The sequence below is a fragment of the Piliocolobus tephrosceles genome, chromosome 11, assembly GCF_002776525.5.
Source record: "Piliocolobus tephrosceles isolate RC106 chromosome 11, ASM277652v3, whole genome shotgun sequence".
NCBI lineage: Eukaryota > Metazoa > Chordata > Mammalia > Primates > Cercopithecidae > Piliocolobus > Piliocolobus tephrosceles.
This window is the reverse complement of record NC_045444.1, coordinates 30,188,987-30,212,189: the sequence shown is the minus strand read 5'-3', so window position 1 is coordinate 30,212,189 and position 23,203 is coordinate 30,188,987. Positions and strand designations below refer to the sequence as shown.

At 37.1% G+C, this 23,203-nt stretch overlaps 1 long non-coding RNA gene across 1 annotated transcript in view; it reads right to left on the bottom strand.

Moving 5' to 3' along the window:
- Positions 1-23,203, bottom strand: part of LOC111546196 — a 58,867-nt gene that overhangs the window by 5,693 nt on the left and 29,971 nt on the right. Inside the window, exon 2 of the long non-coding RNA XR_002732678.2 lies at positions 7,161-7,298. This is a non-coding gene — a long non-coding RNA (uncharacterized LOC111546196). The remainder of the gene's footprint in view (positions 1-7,160; positions 7,299-23,203) is intronic.

Genomic DNA, 23,203 nt, shown 5'->3' with positions numbered 1-23,203 from the left:
CTAAGTTTGATCAGAGAAATATTCTGAATGGAGTCTCTTTCCACTGTTAGCATTAGATATGTAAAGGTGTATGTGATTCTTAATTTTTCCAGCAGGATCAGTTGTGTAATTTATATTGATTCTCATCTTAGCTGCACTAATTTATAAATACTAATCCTAATTAAGACCCATACATAGTAACTGGTATATAAATAAAGATATAACAATTGTATTATTTTCTATTGTTTACATTTTAAATTATTCATTAGGATTCAGCTAATCAAATAATTTCATCTGTAGGCAAAGACAAATTTGGTTCACTTGCACAACCAACTAAAAAAAAATCCTCTGAGTAGAATTTTAGCCTTATAGACATGTTAAGATTTTTTTAGTTCAATAGAATCTGCCTAAAAGTATTTTCCCATCCAGCATGTTGAATTGCAGACCATCAGAGCTCTCGTTTACTATCTTGTAATGCAACAAACAAAACCTACTTTTGTTTGTTACTGGTTCCTATTGGTGACCCTGAAAAGATCAAGTTACACGTGACTTTGTTATTTTTCACTGGTGGTATCAATTCTTCTAGTGACAATTACATAGGGCTGCTATAGTTTCTGCTTTCACTCTTAAGGGGATAACTAGTTAGTAGAGTTGCCTATGAAACCCAACAGTAACCCACAAGGCACAAGTAGAAATTGCATACGCTCATCTTTCTTTATTATTCAAAACTAACAACCTCATGAAGGTTTCAGAAAATGTCATAGAGTCAGACCTTTAACATCATGGTAGTTTGAAGAGAATAGTGGTTCTATCAATAAAATGTCAGGGAAGATTTGCATGGTGAACCTCTGACTCTACTTCAAGGGATGCAATTAGATAAATATGTTAGATTTAGAGAATTGATCTAAAAATGTAGCTGCAGTCAGTTCATAAGGACTTCATAATTTTAATATTTATGAAATACATTAATTTTGTCAAAATAGGGAGAATCAGACAGAAAGAGCTGTCATGGGTCCTCACTTTGCCAAGCTAAATCATAAAGAAGGGTTACTAACTCTGCCACTGTTTTCCATGTGGAGACCAGATCTTCTTTTGACTACTGGGTAGCCTCTCCCTGGCTCCACAGAAGTTCATGTTTACTACATTTGACCTCTGCACCCAGCACTCCCAGACCTCTCTAAGTATGTGCGTATTGTAACATCAGATGGAATCTTTCTGCCTCCCTTTGCTCCCAATAGTTTTAAATTAGCTGAAGTTAACATATTTAATTGAGAGCCACAGTATAACATTGTTCTAAACACTTTGTCTTAAATTAGAGGAGGCACTACTGGGATTTTAAATTTTCAAGTCACAGATCATCTTGAAAGAGGTTACAGTCAATTGTTTAATAAAGTGAATCACTGAAACTTTCAGCTCATTGAGGTCATTTTAAGCTATATCCTATGATACTCCAGTTAGTTCATTCAGTGTATATTTATCAAGTCCTACCATGTGTAAGGCATCGTGAACCAGAACAGACATAGCTTTATGGAGTTCCAGGTCTCATGATGGAACCAATACTTCAGAATTTGTGTTCAATTATAAGCAGATATGAAGATCTTTTTTAAAAAAATAGTTTGCTTTATTTGATACAAGCTCTCTCATCCCATCCTTCTACTCAATCATCTCTTTAGTCATGCATATTAGTATTTGATAAAGAAACTCATTTCTAATATCTTTATATGGTGGAATTTATGATGTCATGCTTAAAACAATGGTCTTTCATGTCAGATACGTCAGAAAGCAATGCTGCTTCTGCCACTTCCTAGCTTTGTGGTTGGAAAAAATCACTTAATCACTCTGAACCTCAGTTTTTTCACCTGTAGGGTAGAAATACTCATTTTATTTTTTTGGTGACATCATGAGGATAAAATGAAACAATCTGCATGGAACCTTTAGCATATTTTCTCACATCTAGTGGGCATTCAATAATAGCTTTTAGTGTAAAGAGGAGAGTTTGGATGAGGAAAATGTGCATGATGCATTTGGTGACCAATATGACTTAGCAGTACCAGCAGATACAGTGGCAGAACTCTCTTCCACTGATAAGGGGGAAAAAAGTAAATCTTGATGGAACCACAGGAAGCAAAATATCTAGATCTAGAGCAAGGAGAGAACTGTGGTGCTGGGGAGAAAAGAGCATCAGGAGTATCTTAGCTGGGGTTCCACTAAAAGCAGAGCCTGAAACAAGGAATAAGATGCATATTAGTTTTCCCTAGAAATAAGAGGGAGGGAATAGTGGGAATAAGGAGGGGTTGGAGGAAAAGCCAAATAATGTTCCTAAAGGGTACCTAAGATTCCTGCCATGGAAAATAGGACCTCTGAGAATGCCTAGTGCTTCTCAGAATTGCCCGTTCAAAAGATCGGTGGCTGGAATACTTATCACACAGATTGTCCTGGCAGGTGTTAGTTCCCCCTATATTTCCATGCTAGGCCTGAGGAATCATGAAGCAGGCTTCTGCAGCTCTGGAGAAGGCTCTGAGGCAGAAATTGGGATGATTCACAGTGTTCTGGAGGTGGGACCGCCCTGACCTAGCCTAGGTTTCCTAGAAACTGTCCTCTAAAGCTATAGTGAAATCAGAAGGGGGCATGAGGCTCCAAACTTCTCTTCTACAAAGAGTCCTTCTGCTAAGCCATGGAAAGCATCAGAAAGTGAAAAATGGTACTAGCAAAAGTGAATGCTTTCCCCAAAGATAAAACAGATATTTGGTTTTCTGGTAGCTTTGGCGCTTTGGCTTAGTTTCTAGATTATTATTAATCTAGCCACTAGATTATTGTAACCAAAGTTAAATGAAACAAAATAAAAGTGCAAGGACATAGAATCTTTCCCCTCCCAGAAGTTCTTACCAGGGTTAGAATCACAAGGGTTTTAAACTTGGTTACCTACAAAGTCACAATACTGCCACAAAAAAAAGATGTGGCTTCACTAACATAATATATCACTGCATCATTCAATTCTCTACACCTATAATCACCGAACACTCTAGTCAAAGCCAGATCGATGTAAGCTAGACTCTTCCATCTTCTCTAATGTCTCTATATTAGTCAGGCTGACGTCACAGTATACTGAAAATGACAAGTCACAACTTACCCTAGGAACATGATACAGGAAATTAAACTCAGCGTTAAGGAGCTAAAAAGCTTTTGGTTTCTATTTGAAGGGGGCAAGTTGGTTGGCCTATCTAGTCTGACAGTAAAAGGTAAAATCATTTTAAAATAATAATTTCTGAGTAATTCAGTTACATATTCAATGCATGGCTATAATTTCTATCCAACCAAAGTACTACCTAAGGTTGCCAGATGAAATACAAACATTGCATGGGGCATATTTATCCTAAAAAAAATTCATTAGTTATTAGAAATTCAGATTTAACCAGGCATTCTTTATTTTTGTTTACTAAATCTGGCAACCCTAGTGCCACCTCAAACAAGAACAGAGAAAGAACTGCTCACTAAAACAGACCCTAAGTGTTTTCGAATTATGATGTCCCATATATTTTAGGACTTTCCAGTAGCAGCAATATTAATAAATTGATATTTGAATTAACTATAATGGTCTACATATTGTTTACTTAGGCATGTTTTTAAAAACTTTTCAAAGCATTTCAATAATTTATTTTGTCACAACATGGCCATTTGTATCTTGAAAAAATATTGCGATGGTAAGAGGAAAATCCCATTTCAAATCACTTCAAATGAACTTTCAAATGAACTTTCAAAAGACTCTCATTTACTTCAGTCAAGTAAGCATATCTTAAAATGTTTTCATATTATTCACTTATTCTCTTATAAATAAAATGGTAATCAACTTGTAAGTCCCAGAACCGTCCTGCAAAATTCTTTGATAAAAGAAACATCCAAAAAACACATGGAGAGTCACATCATTTTAGTTGCAAGATTCTTGTTCCAGCTCACCTTCCAAAACAATTTCAGTCAAGTAGAACTGCTCTGACAGTCCTCACTTAGAATAGCAAATAATCCCTGCCTTTTCATTCATTCACTCATTACCTCTCTAAAAAGAGAATGTGCAGTTACCAGAATTTTATACAATTAGTGCTCCAAGAGTGTTTTAAATGCAAACCTATAAGAGGAAAGTAAAAACAAATCAAAGTTAATTGTGACTGGCTGGAACAAAATGCTTAAATCAATAGAAGGATGGCTCATCTGCTCATCATTTACCCATTACCTGGGAGACGAACACCTCCTGCTGTGCTTGATTTTTGATACAGATTTACCATTGCCTGTGTCCTACAGACACACGCTAAGGAAACCCAGACCTTATTTGGCTCCCTCTCTCATTATCTTCTTTGCACTTAATAACCTTACTCATTCTTATTTTATTATTGCTTGTGTGCTCTTTGCAAGGTAGGCCTATACACACACTCAAAATTAGAGTGTTAAAACCTTTTAAAGAAGCTAAGGACCTTACTGCAAAGCAGTCAGAGAGGGCACCAATATCTATCTATGAATTGCTGTCTTCCCTCAACTAATCATAACCTGATTATTATGATTTTTCAGAAACCCCCAAAATAGAATACAACTTCTTTCACAAAGCATTCCTTGGGGAAAAAAATGTTCGTTAAAATATTAAGATAGTAGCATCAAATGAAGAGAAATAAAAGCCCTCTTATTTGGAAATATAAGGTAGTAAATTCTTTACTGAAAGGGCAGCCTTTACACCCAGACACAGTTTCCAGGTGACAGACCTTGGGGAAGAGTGATAGGCAGATACCTCCTCAGAGTTGGAGCCTCTGGCTTTTGAAGGCCACGAATACTCTGTACTCTTATCGATAAAGACAAACTCATCTTGAGACCTATGCTGCCTCTCTGCAAATGCCCTTTACCATAGCCAAGTACCAAACAAATGGAATGTAAAACGTACCTGCAAATGAAGGTTAATACCTATCCCTGAATTAAGTATACACCAAATTTAGGTATCTCTGCACAAGATGATTGTGTTGATACATTACTTTTTTCAGACGATTGTACAGGTGAAAATCTTGCAGCTATATCCTAGTAGTAGTGGTAGTAGGGATGATTTCCAGGGAAAAAAGATGTAAAAGATCTTTGAAATAAATTCTAATTTTTCCCATTCTATTTGACAATTAAACAGATGATGTGTAACTACTACCACCATCTATTTACTGGCAATTACCTTCTGTTAGCTTTCTAGCTATGTTTTTTACTTGTACACATGGATTAGCTAATATAAGAACAAAGAGATGACCACATGTGAATAGTAAATGGACTAATGCTATATTACATTTTTAGCCAAGTACACCCAAATAGGCCAACCGGTCACTTGAAAGTTAGAAATATGGTTCCCATTTTTAACATTGGAGTATAAATATAAATGAAAAAACCTAGGAACACATTGATACAACAGAGGAAAACAATAGCATAGTTCAAGGGATGGAAATTTTGATGGTGTACAGAAGGAAAAAGAATAAGGAAAAATCTAATAAAAGTGATAGTCAGCTTTAGCCTTTCAATTGACTATTGGCTTATATTCCACCACCACTCCTCAGTGTGACCATTTTACTTATTTATTTATAGGACAACACATTCATAACCAATAACAGGGTTGTAATGATAGTAAATGTAGGATTTATGATACATTTAAAAAAAACACACACACACCTTTAACCAATACTAAAAAGCCACCATGGATTGGGGTGGAGGGTAGTCACCTAGCTCACGGTTTTATTTAGTGACGGTTCCACTTTTTCACTCACTGCCTGCAAATCAGCATTTTTAGTGGACAAAGGACTCAGCAGCGGCCTTATGATTGCTTCTTTTCAAATGGTAATGGCTATCCTAACTCCTCTGCCAGGTTTTTCTTACCAGAGCACAAATTGCAGTTTACAAGGCTCTGAGGGGGAAAAAAATCTTAGCTGAATATCTTTTTTTTTTATTCGACAAACTGACATGTAAATTACCCTTTAAGTGCTCCACTCTAGGGCTCTGATCATCTCCTAATTGTCACAGTCAATTGTAGCCAACAGTCTCTTCAATCCCAAGCGCTTTGACAACAAGCACAAGGATCAAAGCAGAATCAGCTCCCTGCAATATCCTTCTGTTTAGGATGCTACAAAACGCCCGCAAAAGAAAGGTGTAAGGGCATTGCTGTAGAGGAAACTGAGAGTAGCAAGTATTACAATAGTCATTTTCGTCATCTCTGAAATTATGCTGTATAAGCTGCCATGATCTTTAATCACATGTGTAGAACAAATACATAAACCTCCCGGGCAATTAATATGCTCTTAAGATTATACTAATAATCGAGCTTTACAAACAACACGGTCTCCATGGCTTAGGAAAACTACAACACCGTTATGGGATAGCAATCATTTCATAGCAGCTTGAGTATCAAAAACTATTGTCAAACATACTCCATATTTCAGCATAAATTCTAAAGCACAGTTTTGATTACTTGGTTTGGTGTCAGGATTCACTGCTTCTCCAAACTAAATAGCCCATTGCAAATTCTAAAGTTTCTTAAAAATTAACCTAGAAATATCCAATTGGAAATGTGGCACCAAATCAATTAAAAATGTGACACAAAAACTAATTTCAGAAGAATAGATCTTTTTTTTTTTTCTTACTAGAGGTAACTCTTACTGCTTTACTGGAAACAAACTTATTAAAAGTCATCACATGATCTACAAACATAATCCCTAAATAAGACGTAACTATCAGGATCATTACTTTATAAAATATATCAATTCTTTCTAAGGTAGTTACCACATATCACTAACTTTTTAAAAAGAGTACTAATGTTTTTTCAAAATATATATAATTTAATCCTATCAATTATAACAATATAATAATTCAGTAGAGAGAAATATCTGATAACAAATCTGTATAAAATAGCTACTTTAAAAATAGCCTAAGGGTTGTCAGAAAAACGACAAATGGAAAGAAATCAAAGACGTATTTGATACTCGCCTTACAGCTTGTCTTGTTGTACCCAGGTATTATGCACATACAGCATGTAAGGTCACACATTGATTGACAGCCCTCCTATGCTAAAGAAAAGAACTGAAAAAAGAGGCAGCACGTGGCAAATACCTCAGGTTCCTTTCTCAGCTAGTTCACTCAAATCCCCCTGTAGGGGTTTCCAATCCTCCCCTCAATTTCACCTTGAATTCTCTGGTTTGATTGAAGAGCTTCACAGAAGGGTCTATTACAGATTGAGGAATGATCCATTTCACATCCGAAGCTCCAAAGAGCTACTTGTGAGGAATCTTTGAGTGCATTTATCTCACATGTGAAGCTTTCTGCAAAATCAATATGGGTATTTTTCAGTTTGACAAGTCAACATGAAATATCACATAATAATAGAAAAACAGAGTTGTACATTTAAACACAGCCAATACAGTTATCTATGACAAAGCTTATAGTTATTACTCATGGATATTCTTGAATATGTCTACTCTAAATTCATCCTGATGGCTGAGCTAAAGAGCATAGAAAGTGTAACTGACTGGCCATCATATTTCTGGCTGTTATGTCCTAATTAATTCAGGTTTTGTGGTGAGGGCAGAGAATGGGCAGGAATCATGGCCTTTGCTTCTAATGTGAGATTGATATGATAAGTGGAAGAAAGTAACCAAAGTTGAAAAAAAAAGAAAAAAGAAAGAAAAAAATAGAACAAAGGAGAATTATTTTAAATAATTCACAGTTAACTAATTGGCGAAACTGGGTAAAATGATCACCCAAAGAATGACAACCATGTCTCAAATCCCCACCACAACTGAGGCAAGTACTAGCAGAATAACTGACATATTTGTGAGTAAGTGACGTATTTGTGTTGGGGTCTGACAATCTTTGGGTGAATTCCAAGTTTATTTTACCATCTGCATAAGCTTGAGGAACATGATTTCTCCTCTCCAAATCTCTGTTTTTTCATTTTGAAATGGGATTAATCATAAGATTTTATCTTGTACGCTTTCATGAGAGTTAAACAAGATGCTGCATAAAGCACCTGGCACATAGAGAATGTTTCACTGTTAGTAATTATTGATGAAATTATTATAGTTTCATTGAACCCATTCACCACATCCCTAGGGCTCCAACCTGGTGCCACTTCTACTGTCCCCTGGGACCTTTCTACATTGTTTGGTGTTCCCAAGTGGTAGATGACAACTCTGGTCAGAGTGTGCTCACTGAATTAGCTCTGGTCCTCATAGAAGAGTGCAGTGCTTGTCTTAAAAACAATCTTCCTCCAGCCAGGAAGGCTGTCCTCATCAACCACATGGGAGAAAACCAGATGGGAACGTGAAAAGGAAATAGAACTCAGGCGTAGAGTCCAAATCAGCTGATCAATCCAGGCAATCAGTGAGGTGAGAGATGGAGAGAAATGTCACATATGGTTTTTCTTCATATGGCAGTATGTTACAATTAATAATGGAGTTATTTCTATATACCCCACGATAGGAAAGACCTTAAAAACAAACAAAATAAACAACCCTCAGGAGAAACCCAGATCTAGTTAAATAGATCACAGTAATTATTTATTCCTCTCTCACATTTTTCGCAACCTATCATTATGTAATACCTGATTATCTGTGCTTGGGTCAACTAATTTGTAAAATACTTGAAATATATTTAAAATTTTTTTAATTAAAAAATTTTGATTTTAGGTTAACTCTCCCCACTACTCAGAATAAATCCAGAGTAGACAAAACATGTGAGTTCAGAGTCATAAAAATTCATGTTAAAAACAAAATAAGAAAGAACACCAGGCCAGGCGCGGTGGCTCATGCCTGTAATCCTAACACTTTGGGAGACTAAGACGGGCAGATCACCTGAGGTCAGGAGTTCAAGACCAGCCTGACCAATATGGTGAAACCCTGTCTGTACTAAAAATACCAAAATTAGCCAGGCATGGTGACACATGTCTGTAATCCCAGCTACTTGCAAGACTGAGGCAGGAGAATTGCTTGAACCCGGGAGGCAGAGGTTGTAGTGAGCTAAGATCATGTTATTGCACTCCAGCCTGTGCAACAAGAGTGAAACTATGTATAAAAAAAAAAAAAGGAAAAGAAAAGGAAAAACATCATTATAAAGCACAATTGAAGTTTAAAAACTCATATCTTATATTTTAAACTCAAATAAGTATAAATGACTGTGTTTAATTAATTCAAACAATATATATCAAGAAATTAATATATGCAATACTGTTAATTTTTTAGCTACCCTACTGTTCTCCATTATTAAAATTAAGCTACAGCTTTCATTCCAAAGACAAATTAAAATATTTTCTTACATGCTGATACAGAATTACAGGTACAAATCGAAATAATTTCCTACTTAAAAAGGGTCATTTCTTTAAAATTTTATTTATTTGATTTGGATTCAAAATACATCTTTACTAAGGAAACAAATTTATAAATAATCATTAAGTTCCCAGATTGACACATGAAAACATGTTTAATGTAAACTGTATCTAAAACACACTAGTAATACCAAGTCTTGAGCAACTCTAGGTTATAAGGTCTATAAATAAATTTAACCATGTGAAAGCTTAGGGAGTATCATCGGGCACTAAGTTTACAAATTTGGGGACATACCAGGCAAGAGATCAGACAGAAGGATGGATCAGTTATGAGTTCAGGTGATCACCATTCTTATCACCACCACCATGTCAACATCATCATCATTATCATACCATATTTCACCCAACCTATTAGTACAGCATAGCTATTAAAATGATAATGGTAGGTAACCAATAAGATGACATCTCATCATCTTGTATTTTTAAGTGGGTAGAAATGAAGTGTACCAGGATGTCAGAAACTTACTATACTCTCTCTGGCACATAAATATCTTCCATGATTTTTATACTTCCCAATCAGGACCCTGAGCATTTTTAATGTACTTTCATTTAAGCAAATAAAACTTCTAAAATATCAGTCAACATTTCAACATCTCCTACTTTTAGATTTTGCCTTGTACTACGGCAAGCCAGACTCCTTAAGCACAGCTTTGGAAGGTCTAGGAAAGAAACTAGCTTAGGACCCATTTAATATATTCCTTAGCATTCTGGTAGTACCACAATATCAAGGTGAATATTTGCCTTAAAAAAAACTCTCTGTGGAAAATAATTTTACAACTTTTCTCAATTATGTATTTCAAAGTTTATCCTCCTTCAGTATCAGGGTTTTCTGCCTTATCCCATTTCTGGTTTTGATTTTAATTATAAACCTTACTACTCAAAACTATCAGTAATATCTGTCTTTCAGGTACTTCAAGTGTGCCAGTAATAAGCCTCATATAGTTCAACTAATAAAAATGCTGACTATGGGCACTCATTCCTGCCACTTGTCCATACATATCAAGTAAGTACACACTATCCCTATGGTTTGCAATCTAAATGGTTTGCCAACCTAAATGGCCTCTGTCCTCATCATGTTGTATCACAAAACATATGCATGCCCTCACTTTAAATGGAACTAAGCAGAGGCTGGGAAAGAGGAAGAAATAGGGAGTTATTGTCTAATTTTTGGAGTTTCAGTTTTGCAAGATGAAAAGGTTCTGGAGATCTTTTGCACAGCAATATGCATATACTCAACACTACCAAATGATATACTCAAAAAATGGTAAAGATGGTAAATTTTGTGTTTTTAACCACAATTTTTTAAATAAAAAACTAATAACATAGTCAAAGTGCTTTAAAAAATCTCATATCCTGTTTTTTAAGTGTTAGGCAACCAGGATCCTATATCTCATCCCTAATTACTTTCCTATAAAAATGTTGCCTGGGAAATTGTCTCTAGAGTTTTCAGTTCCAAATGAACTAATATATGACTTCACACAGGATAAATTGCACATGAAAATACAGGTCAGGCTGGATGCAGTGGCTCACGCCTGTAATCCCAGTACTTTGGGAGGCCGAGGTGGGGGGTCACGAGGTCAAGAGATCGAGACCATTCTGGCCAACATGACGAAACCCCGTCTCTACTAAAAATACAGAAATTAGCTGGGCGTGGTGGCTCTTGCCCGTAGTCCCAGCTACTAGGGAGGCTGAGGCAGGAGAATCACTTGAACCTGGGAGGCGGAGGTGCAGTGAGCAGAGATTGCACCATTGCACTCCAGCCTGGTGACAGAGCGAGACTCCATCTCAAAAAAAGAAAGAAAGAAAGAGAGAAAGAGAGAGAAGGAAAGAAAGAAAGAGAGAAAGAGAGAGAGAGAGAGAAAGAAAGAATGAAAGAAAGAGAAAGAAAGAGAGAGAGAGAGAGAAAGAAAGAAAGAAAGAAAGAAAGAAAGAAAGAAAGAAAGAAAGGAAGAAAGAAAGAAAGAAAGAAAAGGAAAGAAAAGAAAGAAAGAAAAAGAAAGAAAATACAGGTCAAAACTAAGAAAATTAATCAGACTCCGATTATACAATTTCACTTCTCTTCTGAAAGATTCGAAGAGTGAAGGACAAGAAAACCACCACTCCCAGGTGCTCTGTTGTAAGGCTGCAAGTACCATACACTGTTCCATTTAGAAACTCAAAATTTCACTGACTCTTCAGAGGACCAAGCAAAAGTTGAAGCTCATTGAGACAAAAATACTTGAGCTCAAACCAAACTAGTTTTCAGTGGTTTCTCCATTTTTTTAACAGAAGTTCCACAGTACCTTACCGCTCGTTTTCTTTAGGGTTGCTGATTTTTTGTCTTTAATATTTTAACCCGATTGATTTTTTTACAGTTTTTTAAAAAGTTATATTGTAAAATAAAGACTTTTCAAGATTCAGGGTCATAATGCTTTTTTTTTTTTTAAACAAGCTGATCTAACTTATATTTGTCCCACACAAAGTTAGGACACAGAAGCTTCAAAAGAAGCAGACAAAATGGGACCACAGTAGCTTATGGAAACTAGTGCCTTTATAATCCTGCTTCATATACACAGAATGAAATCAATCAACAGCAAAAGCACATAGTTCCTTTTTAATGTAAGATCCCAGGGATAGAATGATAGGATAAAAGCTAACAGACATGGTGCACTGATTCAAAAATTTATTATAATTTTTTTCTGCATTCCCACTTCACTTCAATCATTCTGTGACCTAATCATTTGCTTTTAACATTTATTCTTACAGTCTACATAGCTTATTAGATTAGGGGTAGCAGAACCTTGAGGGCTGGTGTGAATTTGAGTTTTGTAATAATACTAATAGTTTTAATAATAATAGTTACTTCTGACAACATCTCTCAGGCAATTATATCATTTCCTTAGAACAATCATGTGAGTTTAGTATCTATATCTCTCTGAGATATGAGGAAATTAAATAACTTGGCCAAAATTGCACACTAAAAAAATGCCATGCTCTTAACCACGAAGCTTTCCTGCATCTTGATGAATTGCCGTAAGTATAGCTTAATGTCAATGTAGATTATTTTTCCACCTCATCCATTAAAAACTCTTCTTTACTTATCTTCTTGATAATTGAGCTCCCTCTCACTTTTGGGATATTCTATTGCCCAATAGTTTCTGGATAGAAACGATATCTTGGACACAGTCACTTGTTTTGATTGACTCTATGATGGAACTAAATACGGTCATTAACCAACATGGTCATTGACTGCCAGCAGCAGCTCCCTTTGTTCCACTGCTACCTCACGGGCACCAATGTATGACTCACTTTTATGGAGTGTGTGATAATCAAGCAACGAGCTTACAGACCATTTACTACATGTAGCAATATCACAAAGGCATGTATTTTGAAATTTCCTTGAAGTCAAGACTATCATCACTAGCAATTTAGGGTATTCCAGAAGACACTAATACCCACTGCAAATGCCACAATCAACACCTGTGAAGAACATACAGACTAGCACAATGGGCCTTTCCATTTCCCTGCCTCAGACCTTCCTTTCTCTTTTCTCACACCTTTCTATGCCCAGGTGGGTGTATTTGTGCCTTTCCTAATGAAAACAGAGTGGGGACACACTCACAACAGGTTATTGGGGGCTAGTCTTAGAATCCAAGAACAGTGGAGCTAGAACCCTGAAAACTCTCTAGACTATGCCATAAAATTAGATATGACAAAAATGTGGTCCAAAGAGGTCCAATGGTTTGCCCAAGGGCATAAGCCAACAAGTGAAAAAGTGAAGACTTTAAACTCCAAGTACAGTGCATTTCTGCTTATAAGACTGTCTTCAACAAAAATCCAAATAATTTACTACTTTACATAATTTCATGTAATCTTCACAACCTTCACATAAAATAAAGATTATTACTCTTCCTACAAATGAAACAGATTAAATAATTTAGCAAAATTCACATGGTTAGAAAGTGTCAGTAGCAGAGATCTGCTATTAACACCTTACTTTCAATGAAAAGGGGAAAGGAAGGGAAGGAAAGGAAAAGGAAGGGAAGGGGAGGGGTAGGGAGAGGAGAAAAAGGGAGGGAAGGGGATGGGAGGAGAGCTAATCCAGAAAGGATTAGACACTAGACAGTGAGACAGTGATGGACTGATTTTGAGACTAGAGAAGAGGAGGTTGTGAAATTAAGGCTCAGGGAATTTATTTCAAAAACTAAAATAAAATTGTTATATTAATTACACTGGTCTTTAACTTTATTTCTTTATGACCTCTTTTTTTTTTTCCCAAAAGAGTTTAAGTAGTTTTGTTTTTAAAATGCATTCAATACAATACAATAAAATAAACTTAAAGTAGGTAAATAAAATGATTCCAGGAGAAAATGCAGTGATGTAAAAGAGACAAAATTCTTGCAAGGAAGCTTGATACACTTGCCAGAGGTAGGCTATAAATTTGAATCCGAGCTTTCAGACAGGCTACATGAAGAGGGAAACATGATCCATTACAAGAATTGCAGCATCCCTAAAACAAAGAACAAGCCGTTTGTCCAGGAGAGACATCATTATTCCTGGTTATGAGACCATAGAGAAATTTGTCCTTGCGCCCCTCCTTGAGAAGGCACAGTAGAAAGCAGAGGACAGAGGCTTCAACAATATCGTTACAGCACACAGAACAACACATTGTGTAGGGCTGTTTCTTTTACCATTCATTAGCGCAGCAGCCTTGCACTGGGGCAGAATTCAGCAATGGCAGTTCTTTGAGGACAGCATGCTAGTTGTCTCCAGGAAAGGGAAGGAAGAGAACTGTGTTGAATGGCAAGGATGCTGAAACGACACAGACGCAGTGTGGAAGTCTTGTACAAACACAACACTAAGTTAACCTCCTTAACACCTTCGCTAGAACACCACCAACCCATCTCAGTTTATGAGTCTTTGAGCCTCTTTCCACTTACTTTGTCCAATCCTGTTTGGGTTCACTCTTCCTAACCTCCCCCGGTGCCAAGGAGGAACAGATCAAAACCGGTAGCCCCTGCACCAAACCCAAGTCTCAAATTGACCTGAGGAAAGTGATGAAGTGGGCAGAGTAGGCAAGGTGAGGCCAGGAGAGCTGTTTCAACAACAGTGTGCTCAAAGATGGTGACAGTGCAGTATGTCAGATAGGGGCTCCACCACTCAAACTCAGCAGAGAGCCCCAGTGACCACAAGCAAACTTCTGCTACAAGCTTTTACACTCATTCACTTACTCATTTACTCAGTCCATAAATACTTATTAGTAAGTATTATGGTTACATGCTGGGGATACACAGGTAGACAAGACACAAGTGGTCCTTTCCTAATGGAGTCTCTACCTGAAGACATTCTTAATTGAGACAACTTGAGGAGGTAGAAGAGAGCTGGAGAAGTAATTAAGCATTAAGGAGATGCTGCTTTTTTTTTTTTTTTTTTTTTTTTTTTTTTTTTTTTTTTTTTTTTTTTATGGAGTCTCGTTCTGTCACCCAGGCTGGAGTGCAGTGGTGCAATCTCGGCGCACTGCAACCTCCACCTCCCCGGTTCAAGCAACTCTCCTACCTCAGCGTCCTGAGTAGCTGGGACTACAGGCACCCACCATGCCCAGCTAAGTTTTTGTATTTTTAGTAGAGATGGGTTGTCATAGTGTTAACCAGGATGGTCTTGATCTCCTGACCTCATGATCCACCCACCTTGGCCTCCCAAAGTGCTGGGATTACAGAAGTGAGCCACTGCGCCCGGCCGATCCTGCCATTTTTTCATAAAAGGCCGTAGGAAAGTTTATCTGGAAACTGAGAGAGCAGCCCTTCTTTAGAGATTAACTAAAGACTGTGACCTTGCTCTTCATTTCAACAGTCCATGCCTTCCAGTTGCCTCATCTATCAAGCAGGAAACTAATATCTACAACAAATACTTCATAGTGTTTTATGACAGCAAGAATAAGAGTAAGATGTGAAAGCTAAAAACATTCTAGAAGTATTATCTCCAAAAATTGTGCGTATTGCTAAAATGGACCTTAAAGTTTTTATACATAATAATTGTACCTGAGTGTCTGTCACAGTTAGAAACATGTTAAAAATACAAGATAATGAAATAAAAATGAGCAATTTATTCTATCTAAATACTATACAACTGTATTAATTAATAACATTTAATGTCTTGCACGGAAGGACTCACCAAATTACAAATATAGTCCTTCTAGAATATTAAAACCATAATTAAGTGCAGGCTGAAATAGAACCACCAGTGAACCTTTACCTGTTGATGTACAAACAACGTGATTATGTATAAGGAATAAAATACAATTTAAAATAGTCATTTCACATCATCAAGCAAAGTTCAGAGCATGCTAAGAAATAACTGTTCCAGAAAGGGTTGTGCCTTCTTCACCTGCAATTTGTTTAACTGAAACTGGAATTATCATCTCCCTTCCCCAACTCACTGGTTCTTGTTACACCAAAGAAACATATCCAACTGGAAATAATGAGCAGTTGTCCTGACTGTAGAGATTAAATCAATTTTAAGCATTTTTACATAAAGCACATATCACAAGATCCAGTGGACAGCATTATTTGCCGAGGTCAGATTCATACCTTTTCCTTTTCTAGACTGGTTAACAAGCACTATGTATTTAAGAACTGAATTCTTCATCTTCAAAGTTATCTGATTACATGTCATAAACAATTTGATTGAAAGTAAAGGGGAGCCAGTTGTGGTGGCTCATGACTGTATTCCCAGGACTTTGGGAGGCTGAGGCAGGAGGATCAGTTGACGCCAGGAGTGTGAGACCAACCCAGGCACCATAGCAAGACCCTGTCTCCACAAAAAATAATCCTACTAGTAGGTATCTATCCAGAGGAAAAGAAGTCATTATACAAAAAGAAAAATACTTGCACACTCATGTTTATAGCAGCACCATTTGCAATTGCAAAAATACAGAACCAGCCCAAATGCCTATCAATCAATGAGAGGTTACAGAAAATGTGATATATATATATATATATATATATATATATACACACACACACACACACACACACATCATGGAATACTACTTAGCCACAAAAAAGAATGAAATAAGGACATTTGCAGAAACCTGGATGGAATTGGAGACTATTATTCCAAGTGAAGTAACTCAGGAATGGAAAACCAAATATCGTTATGTTCTCATTCATATGTGGGAGCTAAGCCATAACGATACAAAGGCGTAAGAATGATATATTGGACTTTGCGGACTATGGGGAAAGGGTGAGGAGGTGGCAAGAGATAAAAGAGTCCACACTGGGTACAGTGTATATTGCTTAGGTGATGGGTGCACCAAAATCTCAGAAATCACCACTAAAGAACTTATTCAAGTAATTAAACATCACTTGTTCCTCAAAAATCTATTGAAATAAAAAAGTAAAATAAAACAAAAATAAAATTATTATCAGGCATAGAGGTATACAACTATAATCCCAGCTACTTGGAACCTGAGGTGAAAGGATTCCTTGAGTCCAGGAGTTCAAGTGTGCAATGAGCTATGATCACGCCACTGCACTACAGCCTGGGTGACAGAGCAAGATTTTGTTTCAAAAAAAAACAAAGAAAAAAAAAAAAAAAAAGTAACAGGCTCATTGGATACCTCACTTTCTAAAGTAGTTTGGTACCTGTGTAATGCTCTTTTAGCACCCTTTAAAATATATCTAATCTCTTACCTCTTCCCACTTAGTTTCCTGGATTCAAGGCCATTTAAATGCTCTGCAAACCCCAGGCATCATTATTCCTGGAAACCAATTATATCAAACATTAAAATACACCCATATCACACATGAAGCACAATCATTTTGCTGAAAAACTTTGGAAAGAGTTTTTGTTTTTAAAACTATTTTTTGTTTCTGAAATACTTAGGCCTCAAGTAATACAGCAAATTTACAATAAGCTGTGATTTCTAAGCAATCAACATGCACATTTGAACTGTTTTCAAATGTAATGACAATTTTTATGAGTACTCTTTTTGACAATGAATGAAGCTGACCCAACATTGCATTTGTTCATATTTGTTAACCTGAGTTTTGTACTTTTTGTCATTTGCAACCAATGTAATTATAATCAGGTCTTAAATATTTTCCTAAGTCAGTGAAACCTATAAACTCTGGAGTGCTTTTCTTCTTAATGATGACATGACCCCACCCACACCAGCCCCACATATCATTTTCACCAGAGATCCGGTCCAAAAGTCTCTGGAGACTGAGCCACCAAAAACCCAATCCAGCGGTGGGCATGTGAAATACTGCCTTGTCTTCTCTGGTTGAAATTTGGCGCTGGCTAGTCTTCTGTCAAGCGGTTCACATGTGGATGGAAGTGATACTCTAATCCCTCCGAACTCCTCAATGACTGGTAGCTACCTTTGGCTTCTTGTCTGGAACTTTTTTTTTTTAACATCTTTCAAATAAAATCCTTTCAAGGTCCAGTTGGATGTTAGAGAAATAATATGTAACTGACCACATTCCCTCTCATTCACACATACACACACACAAAGCACTCAGAGGAAACAGTCTTCAGAATAGACACAATGCATAGCTCTTAACATCTCATATTCAGTCTTTAGAAACTTCTCAAAGGCAACTACTGCCCTGGATCCCCACCAGTAGTGAATTCTGCTGTGGCCAAAAGTCTCCTAGTCCACCACTTCCAATACTCTAGACTCCCATCCTTTCTACTGTACCACTTTAAAAGGTGAAATGTCTGGAAAATTTGGAAAATTTTGAGAGTAATTATGGCATATGCATATAATTTAAAATTCCATGGGGATTTTTCAATATTTACAATTCTAATTTCCTTGTGGATGACATTGAATTTCTAAAGCAATGGCACCATTAATCCTTAAAATCTATACCTTACATTGGAATCCGATGCTATGCCTCTATAAGCATCTCCCTAATCCAGTCTCGCACATTATACATTTAACATTGGTTGAGCACCTGTCTGTGCCAGGGACCATTGCTGAACTCTGGTGAGTACAGCAGCCCCAGTCCCTGGGAATAAAAAGGGCAACTACTGCGACCTATTGTAGTGTTTTATGTATGTGCTTCTGCAAGATTAATTTAAGCCCATTTTACTAAAATCCAATCCCACTGCTTTTTGTTCTGCCCACAGAGTACGTAAATAGCAGCCAATCACTATCCTTTCCAAGATAGCTTTCCTGATACTTGAAATGCTCAAGTTCTTTTCTCTTGTTCAAAATAAACATATTTTTTTCTGCAAAGAAAAGAATATTACATTTGATGTGTGCAACAAGCCAATATAACTCCTTTGCCGTGTCATCACATTGTCATTGATATGAAAATATGGAATATAAATTTTCAGTCACATTGAAAGGATAAAGCAAAAGATAGTCCCATGTGATCAACCAGTTTCTTAAGCATTAATCTATACACTAAACCTGATATTGCCATTCTAAGAAAATGCACTATAATGGAACAAAAATTTTGCATCACTGCGCTAGCTGAGGGAAAAATAGCTAATAGTCTTTATCCCTTATGACTCATATCAGAGTGCCCTGCCCCCAAAGAAATCAAGACACACTGTCACTGAACCACATTATTATCCCTTAAGAAGACTATAAAATGTGTACATCATTCATTCGTTGACATTGAACTTGTGCCAAAACTATTAAGAGCACATATTAATAGATATCCCAAACGTGTAGGAATGAATACAGAATAAAACACAAAATGAAATTGGTATTCACTCCTAATTTGTCTTTTATAAATGATTAAGTAAAGCATTTGAAGGAAATAAAAGGGCAATAAATAGCCTTTTATCACAAACTGGGGGATTTCTCTTACTCCAGGCTTGCATACAACCAGTTTAGAAATATGCATAATTGCCTATGGTCAACATCGTATCACTGCCAGATCACACATTAAACAGATAACCACTATTATTATAAAAGCAACTTCCTTGACCTCATATTTTGGTCTGACTAGGAATTCCTGTATTTTCCCAGATCGGCTGTTGCATAGTGCCAATCTTGTGCTGTGCATGTCAATTTGTACCAGTGTAAGTGACCGATGTCTCACAGAGCTTACTCTAAAACATGCTTATATGCATATGAATAGCATAAGTTCAAGAAATATGATCATAGTTGTTCTTGCAGTGCTTTTTAAAATCTGAAGTCTATGTGTTGGTTTGTGTTTTTTTTTTTATTATAGCTAAGGTACAGTGTGTGTTATTTGGCAGCTGAATTTGACATGAAAATATAAAAGGTTTGGGCAACCACATATTTGGAAATAGAAATCTTTCCTGAAAACATGGCTTTGGTTTTTAAACACAGCTAAATTTCTGGAAACTTCAATTTGTTAAAGACAGCCAAGACTTCAATCATATTTAACATATTCCTGGGGTTTACATATAGTGTTTCAAAGTAATAAACAACATCTTGTTTGGAGTAGCACGAAGAAAATGAGGCAAGCACTTCTTTAGAGTAAAAGCTCTACTTTTAAAAATAGTTTGGAGACTCATTCTTATGTTGGTAAAATCACAAAACACTATTCAGCAAACAAAACATGATGAGCTCAATTCAAGTTGGTAAACATTTTTAGCTGGCTTCATTTGTAGTAAGAATTTTAATGTAACCATGACTTCAAGAATGCATCCCTTATAATGGAAACTTAAGGGGTAAAACTTTTTTTAATTGTTAATAAGAACAATGGTGTTAAATTTACACTTGAAAATCAGAGGAGATGTGATGACAACAGTAAATTGATTGTTTGAACAATTTTAAAAATCACATTACAGTGCACTAAAATGCATCTGCATTTAGTCACTAACACTCCCACTGCAATGACCAAAAAGCCTCAGGCCTGTTTCACCAGCAGTAAATGGTCTCTTTCCTAAGGTAGGGTCTATATATACTGTACCTCCTGCACATAAAACGTGCATGCAAGCTGTAAATCCTTCACATGCTTTTGCCTCATTGGTCCAAACATGAGTGATGTCTAAAAATCCTTAAGTCACTTAGTAAGAATAACAAACACTTTCCAAGAAGCAAAACATGATGAGTTGAAATAAAACCATCCAAGGAAAGAAAGACATGGGGAGCTTTCTCTAAGCTTTGTATAAGACATCAGGTCAAATTTCACTTAATCATGCTTTCTCCTCAAACAGGGACTCAGAACAGAACATTCTTCATAAGAACACTCATGAACACAAGTTCAAATAACGTATGGCAAATCATCTACTTAATAAACATACAAACATCCTGCTCCTGTGATTAATATTCCTTTATTTTGACTTTACATTATTCCTAATTTTTAGGCAATAAATATTTTGATAGGTAAAACATAAGAATTTATCCAAAAATTGAAAAGTTGGTGACATGTTATGCTCCTTTCTCACCACCTGTATTCAAAACTATGATTGAAGTGGACCTCAGAATAGAAAGACCTTGGATCCACGTTTGCCTGGGACAGTCTTGATTTGAGTCTCTTTACCTGAAGCAATTAATAATGCCTCTGTTCCAGCTCAGAAGTCTTCCAATTTGGATGATAAACTATATGGACACTTTTGTTTCTTCCTTTCCTTCCTTTCCTTCCCTCCCCTCCCTCCTTCCCTCTCTCCCTCTTTCTTTCTTTCTTTCTTTCTTTCTTTCTTTCTTTCTTTCTTTCTTTCTTTCTTTCTTTCTTTCTTTCTCTTTTCTTTCTCTCTTTTCTTTCTTTCTTTCTCTTTCTTCCTTTCTTTCTTTCTTCTTTCTTTCCTTCCCTCCTTCCTTCCTTCCTTCCTTCCTTCCTTCCTTCTTTCTTTCTTTCTGTCTTTCTCTCTTTCTCCCTTTCTTCTTTCTTTCTTTCTTTCTTTCTTTCTTTCTTTCTTTCTTTCTTTCTTTTCTTTCTTTTCTTTCTTTCTTTTTTTCTTTCTTTCTCTTTTCTTTCTTTTTTTTTTTTTCAGAGTTGTGCTCTGTCATCCAAGCTAGAATGTGTGCATTGGCACAATCATAGCTCACTAAAGGCTCAAACACCTGGTCTAGCGATCGTCTTACCTCAGCCTCCCAAGTAGCTGGGACCACAGGCACACGCCACCATGGCTAGCTAATTTTTTATAGAGACAAGATCTTCCAGTGTTGCCCAGGCTGCTCTCAAACTCCTGGGCTCAAGTGATCCTTCTGCCTCAGTACCCTTCTTATAAGGTAACGGATGACACCTACTTGATACAAATTCCAGAGCACCAAGCACATTTGCCTTGAGTATTTCCCTGAACTACACAAGACAGTCTGAACTCTCCCAGCTGTAGTACAAGTTCCTCAGTACTAGATTACAATTTTATTTAACTACGTGTCCCATGAACTAGCACAGTGTTCAGCATATAACAAATGCTAAGTAAATGTTATTCTGGTATATCAACTCTCCAGCCCTGTATCAGAATTTAGTTTACCGGGATCTTGATTGCCTTTCCCTTCTACAGAATAGCACACTGATCCATTATATTGATGATATTACACTGACTGGACCTAGTGAGGGAAAAGTAGCAACTACTTACTGGTAAGACATTCGCATCTCAGAAGGTGGGAAATAAATCCAATTAAAAATCAGGGACATTCTCCCTTAATGAAATATCTAGGCATCCAGTGGTAGGGAGGATGCCAAGATATCCCTTCTAAGGTAAAGAATAAGTTGTTGCATCTGGGCCCTACTACAACCGAGAAAAAGACACAACATTAATGGACCTGTTTGGATTTTGGAGGCAATAGACTTCTCATTTGGGTATGTTATTACTCTAGCCCATTTACTGAATACCTGAAAAGCTGGTAGTGTTGAGTGAGACCCAGAATAAGACAAGGCTCTGCAACAGATTTAGGCTTCTGTTCAACCTCCTCTGACACTTGGACTATATGATCTAGAAGATCTAATGGTACTTAAAACGTCAGTAGCAGATAGAGATGCTGTTTGAGCCTTTGGCAGACCCCCATACAGGAATCAAGGATCAAACTTTTAGGATTTTGGAGCAAGGCCCTGCCATCATCTGCAGATAACTACTCTCCTTTGAGAGAGAGCCCTTGGCCTTAGAGGACACTGAATGCTAGACCTTGGGCCATCAAGTTCCAGATGACCTGAGCTACCCATCATGAACTGGGTTTCAGCTGAGCTATCAAGCCACAAAGTTGGGAATGCACCACAACACTCCATCATCAAATAGAAGTGGCACATAACATCATGAGGCCTGAGCAGGCCCTGGAAGCGTAAGTAAGTAACATGAAATGGCCCAAATGCCCATGGCCCCACTCCAGCTATCCTACCTTCTCTCTCCCAGCATGCACCTGTGACCTCATAGGGAATTCTCTACAAACCAGTTGACCAGAAAACAGAAGACTCAGGCCTGATTTACAGGTGGTTCTGTATGAGATTCAGGCACCACACAAAAGTGGACAGCTATAGCACCACAACTCCTCTGTAAAACATCCCTGAAAAACACTGGTAAAAGGAAATTCTCCCAGTGGGCAAAACTTTAGACAATGAACCTGGTTATGCACTTTGCTTAGAAGGAGATACAGCCAGACATGCAATGATATACCAATTTACGGGCCATGGACAATGATTTGGCTGGATGGTCGGGGATGTGGAAGAAGCATGACTGGAAAATTGGTGTCAGGAAATTTGAGTAAGAGGACAGGCCTTTCTGAATGGGCAAAAACTGTGAAGTTACGTGTGCCCCATGTGAATGCTTACCAAAGGGTGGTCTCAGCAGAGGAGGATTTTAATAATTAAGTGGTTAGGGTGACTTGTCCTGTGGAATGCTCTTCCCTGCTAGAGTCCACTCCCCCACTTTGTTCAGGCCTCTACATTCTTCCCAGTGAGGATTTTCCTGGCCATCCGATCTAAAGTTCCAGCCCCTTCT